This window comes from Aythya ferina, assembly GCF_964211825.1.
Source record: "Aythya ferina genome assembly, chromosome: 12".
Taxonomy (NCBI): domain Eukaryota; kingdom Metazoa; phylum Chordata; class Aves; order Anseriformes; family Anatidae; genus Aythya; species Aythya ferina.
In genome coordinates this window covers 19,148,573-19,158,901 of record NC_140308.1, presented here as the reverse complement: position 1 = coordinate 19,158,901, position 10,329 = coordinate 19,148,573, and positions in this window count along the sequence as shown.

Here is a 10,329-nt window from a genome sequence, read left to right as displayed (position 1 = left end):
TTTTTAAGACAGAGGGTGCAGGACTATTTGATGGTAGACCATGTATCTACTTATTGCCATAATAACTGTCATTTATTATGGATGACACTCATTTGGAGTGTGCTTTGTAGCATGGCAAAAATGTGGGACATGATGGGCCAAGGACTCCATGTTATTGCTCATACCTGTACAGCTTCCAGTGCAGAGATAATGCCTGGCATCACAAAAATCAGCTTTCCTTTGGCCACAGTGGAAGATCTGGTCTCTTACCATTTTTGGCTGGGACTGGGGCTTACAGACAATGAAGATAGCAGGGACTGGTGTACATGGCCCATAAGATGTGCACAAAGACTGACACGAGAGCCTCCCACACCTCAGGGAAGGGCATTAACAGGGTTAGTACCTAGCCCAAGGGACTAGTCTCTCTCTCATTCTTGCTTGCCTAATAGGTAGAATAAAACACTCAAAACAGTCACAACAGGCACAGTCTTGAAGAAAGAGTTCCTAAAAGCTTATTTTCAATTCTAAAATCAAAAACACACACATAAAACAAACAAACAAAACAGGCTATTTGAAGACCTAAGTTTACTGGACTAGAAAGGTCACTTACCATTCAATTTATTTTTTTTTTTTGCCTCTTTCTTACCCACTGATGCTCTAACACTGAATTAGGCAGACAGGGAAGAAATATCAAGAGACAAGGATAAATATTCATCTGCTACAGCAGAACCAGATTTCCAGAGAACAAATATCAAAACAGAAGACAAGAATTCACAAGTAGGCCTTGATGTAAACTCAGTAAGTGGAGACTTCAGTTGTCTACACAGAACTAGCTACAAAATAACCCTTTTCCCTAGGGCTCATTTTACCACAAGGCTCAACTCAATACCCTCTCCCTTCAAGGTATCTCTTTGTGCCCATGTTACCTTGTAAAAGGGTAACAAGGCAGAGTGCACTGCTGACAAGCCTTGGGCAGCCCCAGAACACCTCACCACTCTCTTCCCTGTGCTCGCTTCAAGTGAGCTATTAGCCACTCTGGTAAGCAAAGGTGCTTCTCTTTTGAGTGGCTAAGTATGAGATTGTTTCCCAAAGCTGAAAACTACAAATAGAATGACTGATTATTATTCCATTGATATATCCATGCAAGCAGTGTGGGTGGACATTGGCAGCCCCATGCACCATACTGGTTCTCTCTTTGGATGTGCATTAGGAACAGTAGGGCGCTACAGAATGCCAGGTAGCTGCTTCTCTTTTACAGCAAACCAGTTATTGGATTTGATAATGGGAAAAACAAATAGCTCCTATAGCAAAAGCAGAAAAACAGTCTGAATCTGTGCTGTATGTTTCATCAGACAAATGAATTCCCTAGAAATTTCATTTCAAAGCAATACTAGATTATCCTCTCTAATAAGTATGAAATTGAATGAGTTCGAACTGGCGAGATGACATTCATTTTAATGAAGAAGTGCATTAGTACCTTCAAATCAATTCCTTGTAAGATGCAGGCTCTGAACAAACAGCTCCTTGGATGTTCACAGCAATCAGTGCACTGCTGAAAGCACCAGACCATGCACCTGAAGTCTGTCATGTAGTTTCCACTCTGTTCTGAATAAAATAGAGTCACTTTTGAATGTAAGAACCAGTTCCCCGTTTAAATGAGGGAATTATGAGAATACTCGTACACTTACTGCACTTTGCTATATTCCCATGGGATTATTTCAAAACGTGTTTAGCAGAAGAAGAGTATAAAAGGATTTGGTTTACAACTTATTGAATGTGGTTTTTTTTTTTTTTCTTAGTTCCATGCTTGAGACAATAAACTATTCTATCCCCCCCTCCCCTTTTTTTTTTCCCAGTACAATTTTGAGATTAAAACTGCCTTTCAAATTGAAATGCTTAATCATTTCATTAAAAAATAATGCTCCCTAAACATAACATTTCAACATGGAAAGCAACTCTCTACTTTTGTTTTGGTTTTTTGTTTGTTTGAGGGAAGGAGGGTCAAAATTTTATGCCAAATATAGATAGACTCTAAATTTTTAACGATACATTTACCAAAATAAATTCATCCCATTGTGCTCAATGCACAGGTTTCATGGTTTGGAGAATCACTGAAAAATCCGACTCAGATTTGCTCATCTTTTACCTGTAACACACAGAAGCAATGTTTTTAACTTCCACTACACAAAGCTTTAGATAGGGCTGTGATATTTCACTAGCACATAAGTGAGTACAGACTTCAAGCGTATGAGGAGCGGCAGTGACTTATTTAAAAAAGAAATAAGTGTTTGTTGGGTTTGGGGTTGCTTTTTTTTTTTTTTTTTTTTTTTTTAAGGATGATTAAAGGCTATCATTTCCTCTTAATGTTTCATAATTGGTTATTTAACTCCCACTGACACTAATGGGAACAGCCTGCTTAATCACTGCATGCAAGGATGAATACATTTGAACATGCAGTGGGTGGGAGCTGCCTTGCCTATTGAGTTTAACTACAAACAGAAAAAGGATATGAAATCTAGTGCTCTGTTGACATTGTTTTACGAATCTCTCTAGCTGTGAATTTTTAAAGCTGTAGCTTCTAGAATATATTTTCAAAAGAAGACGTAAGTACCTTGTCCCATGCAAGAATACTGAGACACACAAAACCTGAGTGATTTTCTATGAAGCCAAATTTACAAGTTTATGGCAGAGCCAAGAACAGAACATGGGTTTCTGCCTCCTACTTACGTGCCGTAATATTCCCTCTGCAATTAGTTAAAACTGAGCCTTTTGTGCTTTCCAGCAAAATGTGCAATTAGGAGCTGACTCAAGTACACTGAAGTCAGTGAAGGAACTCAGTGGCTTTTGGATCACTTGCTATGTATTTTAAATGATACGCCTCTTTCAGAAATTGATGATTTATAGCAACAAAGACTGCCTACATCCATGCCATTGCAAGGTACAGCTGGGAGGGGAGACCTAACTGTGTGCATACTGCTGAGTTTTTGTTTTTCCTGGTAGCACTCCTGCTCAGGAGGCCACTGTACATGGAGGAGTTGGTGAACCACAACTTCAGCAGACCCAAACTTGTGCTGTGCTGCCACGTGTGCTGTGCTGACAACCTGGCTTCAGCCTGTGCTGGGCAGTGCAAATCCCTTGGCTGCGGGATAACTTGTAAGTGTCCTTTCCGTGTGACAGTAGAAATGATGAATGACATTCTTTTCTTGTAAGAAAATCACATAATAGCTTGAGTGACCCAAAAGGAGTACCTCAGAAAAAGTATTCACAAATCACACTTCTAACAGAAGTAACAGAAGCATGTTCACAACTCATTCTCCATGTGCTCATCCACTTCTTGCCTCTTTAAAAACCTCACTTTCTTTTCCTAACTTTAGTTCTTTTATTTAATTATTTTACCTTCTACCCAATTGACCTGTTCTTGGTTGTGATCTGTTGTATTTGAGATCTGCCTAACCTAACAAGAAAATGTCTTTGAAGCATCCTCTCGTTTTGTTGTTGTTGCTTCTATTTTTTTCAAGTTAATTTTTTAATTACCATGTAATGAATCAAGACAATGATTTAGTTTCATTAAATGTGTTGTTTTTTTCTTACATGAACATGCTTTTCATTTCACTTTTTCTTCTTATTAAGGGAAAATTTGAGGAGTAAATTAAATGAAGAAGCCTATTTGTAAGGACAGGGCCTTCAACAACATGATCTGACTCAAAAACTGACCCGGTTCTGTGGTCCAGAGACCAGATGACTTCCAGAGGACTCTTCCAATCTAAACCATTCTATTGTTTTGATATTGTTAGTCTTGAACTTTGAGTTTTTCAATGGGCTTTGGCATTTGGTTCCCTCAGCAACATGTTAAACACGTCACTATTGGTTGTGTAAAGAAATATACAAACTTCACCAGTCCAGGAAAGGGCCTGGATCCCTTCACCATCTTTTAAAACTTGTGAAAACTGAAGCTCAGATAACCACCCAATTGGCCTGTTAACTAGAATTGGCATGCTGCTGTATTCCTTCACGTCAATTGTGCTTACTAGTCTAGTGACCACCACCTACTTTGCTATGGGGATATATAAATGTTGCAGGATCACAGCTAACACAGAGAACAGCTGAACTCAAAACACTATTGCAGACCCAATTCTCTATAGCCTATCTGAAGCTGGTGTATCAGTAAAAAATTTCCTCTCAGGTTTTCCTCATTCAACCTCTAACCACCTCTATGCGCCTCTAAATGACAAGACACGGGACCACTGCAGACCTGCAGAATTACAGGAAACAAGGCTGGAGGCAGTCTGGGAGGTTAGACAACCCACTTCCCTCCCCACTGCAGGTTCAGTCATTTTTACATCCCTCTTAATAGGTGTCTGCTGAAATTCTTGGTGGTGATTCCCCAGTAGTTTCAGACAATCTGGTAGAGTGTTTTACTGCCATTAAACTACTGTTTCCTTAATTTCCTCTGCTGACACTTAAGCCCAGTGTTTCTGTCCAGATCCTTATGGTCCCATGTCCATAGATTTAAGGACATGAAGAACAGTCATTTCTTCAAAAGAATTGCTTTTTATTTAAAGACTACGAAGTATGTCTCCGGCCAATAAAGTTGGAGTAAAAATACAAAGCAAGAGAGTCATACAGACTTGTATTCTTTAATGAACTGGAAAAGGCTCTTACAAAATGCTGCAGTTTTCCAGTCCAAAATGAAATCTTGAAAACACAAAATTTCATTCCAAACTGATGTTCAAGTTCCTACTTATACTGTTAAGCACAGTGTAAAAAAGATATAATCCTAAATAATATCTCCATGCAATTCCAAAACAGTGCATAGCAATGCCCTCAACCATCCAAATACAGAAGAGAACAACAGCGTACAATTTTCATGGACAGTATGATAAGGGTGTTGCACTATAAAGTTCCAGTGTAACACTGACCATGACACAACTAACATCTGATATGTGGATAAAGAACCTGTGTAATTTTCAAAGGTCAGATGAAAACAAATAGGTCTAGATACAGTACAGCAGGCATTCTTTGGGTTCCTGCATAAAGTGAGAAAATTTTTATGAGAGAGTACACGAAAGTAAAGTTTGAAATAAAGGAAAATAGAGTTCCTGTCATTTTCCTCTGTTAGAATTTACACCCCACAGCTAACATGAGGAAACAAACATTATCTGTTAGTATCAGAATGGTCTGAATCTGACTTACAACGCCTACATGGCAGTAACTGGGTCGCTAATTAAGAGCAATGATAAACCATGCTGTCTGACACCACTAACTTCAGCTTCTGCTGGCAATGCTCCCACACTAACTCCAAATTTCACACCCTGCCTTTCAAGCAAATAGACATTAACTTCCCAAAGAGTCACGGGCACTAAAGTCACAGTGTTGGGGGTTGCTATTGCAACTGAAAATGAAAAATGGACAGCCTCAAGGAAAAAATTAATCCTGAGTCATTCTCAAAGCTGTAAAACTACAATAGCTACGATGCAACTGCACCTACTGCTGATACAAACAGAAAATCCAGAGACGCTCGGGGGAATATTATAAACCATGGGTCCGTTAGCAGTTTGCTGTGGAAATGCCCTCCCAGCTTAGGTCTGAAGGAGATGCAGAAGGCTGGCAAGCTCCCAGCTCATTCCTGGGGATCGCCATCTACTGGTGGAAAAGGAGTTTCGCAAGCGCATCCTATGCCAGAAGCGCTGGGCTCCTGGACTTCGGTACCTGCTGCCTAAAGTCCTGCTGCGCTTACAGTGCGCTGTGCGGGCGGGAGCGATTATGTACCTGGACATTGTCAGTGCAAGGGAGAGAGGTGACTGACCAGAGGAAAATTGACTTTTATACAGATTAAGGAAGATTGAATTAAGAAAGAGAAATAAATGACAGTCTGGGTAGCTCTGATTTTTGCAGTGTCCTCAGCACCAATATACTGTTAAGAGAGTTTTTTGGAAGTCAGTCTACATCCCACTGAGTACAACTAAAAGGAAAAAAAAAAATAATCAACCCTCTGTAGTGTTCTTGCAACCAAGAGACAAAATTATGATGATACCTTCTGATGCTGGCTGCATGAGTGAAACTGCCTAATTGAAACATTAATACATCAAATAGTCAGGATGGGAAGGACACAAATGCCAAATATGTTGCATCACTCAACTGGGAATACAGGGTACAAGTAAGGTGAAGCTGTTGAACATGTTCAGGAACAAAAAGAAACGAAACTCCTCCTAGTGGCTATAATATATTTAGCTCTTATGCTTCTCAATACGAACAGAATTTTGGTATGACTTCGAGGGAATTGCCTATGGGATAAATATTTCTGGTACCTTGTTGAAGTCTGATTTCCCAAGCGAGCTAGTTAAATCATATTTCAAATTTCTGATCCATATTCATAAAAATCGTGAGTGAGTACTTCTTTGCTTTAATGGCCATTGAAACACTGAAGCCAGACCTAGAGGTGACCTCATTTGGATGAATTCCGAGTGACATGGCAGTAATGACACCGTAAGTGCAGAACCAAGTCAGCCTGGCCTGGGCCCTATTACCTCCTTGAAACTGCATTCTTGTTTACATGTAAACAACATGGGACTTCATGAAGCAGCAAATCACACCTGAAGTGGATGGAAAGCAGTTTATGAAGTCTGAACAGGTGACAAAGCTGCTCATAAAGACTGTGCAGGTAGCAGTATTATTCTCATTTGTGCTAGTAAGGAAGTAACAATTTCAAAAATCAATTTGAAGCTCTAACCATGCCCATCTTAAAACCAGGTGGGGGTACCTACAGGCAACCACTAGTATTGCTAACTACACCAAACCTTGATATCCCACAACCCTCATTATGCACAGGACTGAATCCTACTGACTGGTTCTTTAATAAAGAGAAGAAAACTCATAATCAGCAGATGGTAACACTGAGTACTCTGAACTGGATGTCTTTCCACTGGCACAGATCGAATGGGTGCTTTTTCTCCACATGTGCAAGAACAAGTTATTTTAAAGTATGAATTGCATCACGTGGGTAGAGACACCTAGAGAACATTAAACAAAACAAAGTGAATCACTATGCAAGCAAAACCCTGACTGACAAAGTCTACAAGGTTAATAGGAAACGATCATTGCAGAATTTAGTTTTCCTGCTTAACTGGAATCAGATCTGTTTGACAGCAGAATTTGATTTAGTGGCTTCTTTCAGTCAGTCTAAAAATCTTTTCCTAGCCAAGGAGGCTTTTTTTTCCTGTCAAATACCAAATAGTAGAGAACAGTTGATGTAACATATACATATTAAATGGAGCTATTACAAAGTAAATATTATTTCAGAAATTTGCAAAATTCTGTGAATATCTTCCTTTATGTGAGTGCAGGTTCCAGCTATGGTATGCTTTCATGTACTTCACTGAAATTTGCAACAATTGCTCTTCAGTTCTCTAGAAAGCAAAGCTTAAGTAAAGCATTGTACCAGCCAGCTTGTGGCTCCCCAAACCATACCACGAAATAGTTATCCCGTAAGTGGAGTCCTGGGACTAAACTAAATATCTTTAAAAGGAACGAGCAGAGGAAGAACTGTTATGTACAATATGTTATTTGGTACAAGACACAACAATTAAGCTTCCAATTAAAATTCTGGCAAACATCCAATGTAAACGTGGTTACTACTAATTGTGCTTCAAAGAAGGTATTAACAGAGAAGGTCTTCTGCATCTTTTGAACCTATACGATACGTAGCCAGCTGGAATCTACCTCCTCTCCATGTGGTTGCCCAAGTCTATTTGGAAGCTGAATTTGGCCTGTTCTGGAAAAGTGTCATCTGTCTGGGGTATGGGAAAAACATTCTGTTTTTCTATCATTTTGGTAGATATGCTCACCCACGTATGCTAGAGTCATGGGAAACTGAATGATTCAGACAGCTCCCTTTTCAAAAATCACTGAAAGAAGTCTTCTGGAAATGAAAATAGTCATCACTAAAGAAATCATGGACAAACAAAGTTGAGAATTTCAGAACATGTGGGTATTGATATGCCCTGGAAAATGTATTTTTCATGATTTTGGGGGGCTATTATTATTCCTCTTTACCAATTCTAATAAATTATCTATTGCTCCAAGGATTAGATAAAGACCAGGAACAAAGTGTGCTTTCAGAAGTCTTCAATTCAGTCTTACACAAAGACATTTTACAAAGAGCCCTTCAGCTCTTCTTACTTCATCCCGCCAAGCTCCATTATCAGAGTACTCTCCCTTCAGGACAGGCTGCTCTGACAATGGAGCAGACAAGGTAAGGTGTAGCTCTCTTCTCTCATCCACAGGTGTTTTATGCTTTTTCCCCACAATGTGCGTATATCTATACCACCACAACATATATTTTGAAGTGAAGCTTTTCTCCCAGTAATTGATGTTCTTAAAAGAAAATCAGCGTAGCTCAGTAAAAAAGGCAGTAAGTCACTGGATCTGGAAATATCAATTTTAAGGGAAAAAAGAAAATATTTGAAACCTGCAATAGTAAAACCTGCTGTTCTGAGTGTGCTGGCCACCTAGCACAATTTGGATTTGGGATCTGCAAAGGTCTCTGGCCAGCATTAGCATGGTCTTCAACAGTAAGTTGCCGCAGTGCAGAGCTATGGAGTGATGGTTCATCCTTTTAAGAAGATAATTTTTTTAAGAGTTGCAGTCATTGTGCCTTGTCAAACTAGCAGTAATAGAGGAGCATCAGAAAACAGTAATGCTGGTTATTATGGGGCTTACTGAGAATCTCAAAGTCTGCCAGGAGGTAATACACTACAAAAGCTACTTCAAATATAATACACAAGTGTGCATTCTGCGGACTCATTGAACCGCTAGAAAATTACCTTACTTTGGAGAAGTTGAAGAATATAGTAATTATTCATGAAAGACTAAATGAATTCTCTCATGTTCTCCTGGTGATTATTTATTTTCTCTTCTTTGTGTTTCTTGGCTGCCTCTTTTATCTTTTATATTCCACAGCACAATCAGATAGCAGTAATTATCAACAAGTTTGATCCCGCCCAAACTGAAGTGATGGAAAAATGCCAGTTGAGCTCAAAGGGAAGTGATAATGAGTCCACAGATTAAGGAATAATCACTGTGGTAAACTAGGACTTCAGCGTTCCTGTCACTTGTTTTGTGTAGCTTTTCTTATTTGCTTTAGGGAGATAATGATACAGTAACATGTAAGAAGAGTATTTTGCTCTCATGCATCGGATATGCACTTGACATTTCTGTCTCTAGACTAACAAAAATAGAGAGGCCATATTATAACTACTGTAAATTGCAAAATCTCCTCTGATGAGATAGTGATTTACAGGAATTACCTGGCCTAGAATCTGTGCTTCCAAAATTGACAAAGGCCTGATGCATCTCTCTGGGGAAAAGGCCAGTCCACAGTTACTCGGAATACACACAGCCTCAGACAAATAACAGACAAGTTATTAAAGAGCTGTTCTTGCTTGCCTTACCTGATGTCCAAGTGAAGTCCTCTCTTCAGAAAGCTGTTGTGATTGCTTCTAAAATCTGTTATTTCAGACTGCAGATTTATACCAGTCTTTCACTGCTTGTATAAAAGTTTACCACATGTGAAATAGTGGTTGAATTACGTGAAAGTTATGTGCATCCAGTGATTGCTTCTGAGCAAATTCTGGTTTTAAGTAGAAGGGGGCCATACTGAAAGGAGCAAGTCCCAAACTGCTTACAGTCATTAGGAAACTCTTGTGGAAAGAAAGGCAAAGGCTATCAGTGGCCTCATATTTTAAAGCAGATAATGATCCAACGGGCCAAATCAGGAGGGCAACAGAAGGTTAAATCTCTCTTAGATTACCCTTCACTCATAACAGACCTCAGTGTGTCCCACTCCTCCTCAGGGCTGGGCCTGTCCTCTTGCCAGAAGCTGAAAACCTCCTAGCTCTTTCCCAGCTGCTCACGTGCTTGGATTTCAGGTACAGATCTGAGAAAACTGGCAGCCTAACATCGTTGTCGTAACGCCCTTTGAAACATCGTCTACATTTCTTGCCAGTTTTGAAAACAGGAGTCTCAGAAATACCGCATTCCTGTCAGTGTTTGTGAAAACAAGTAGCCGGGCACAGCAGAGACCTTCCTGATACCCCCCAGAAGGGAAGGCTGCGTGCTGCAGGCCCTGTCTGCGCTGGGCCAGCTGAGCGCAGGGATCCTCCCAGACGCGGCCAAAAGCGCAGATTTTCAGGGCACGCCACGGGACGGGGGATCTGCAGCGTAGGGCAACTAAAAAGCCATAAAAACGCAGGAGGCAGGTGAGGCTGCCGAGCCAGCAGCAGCACGACGAGGGCCATCAGCGAGCCGTCGGGGCAGCCCCTCGGGGAGCCGCCTCACACGAGGGGCTGCGGA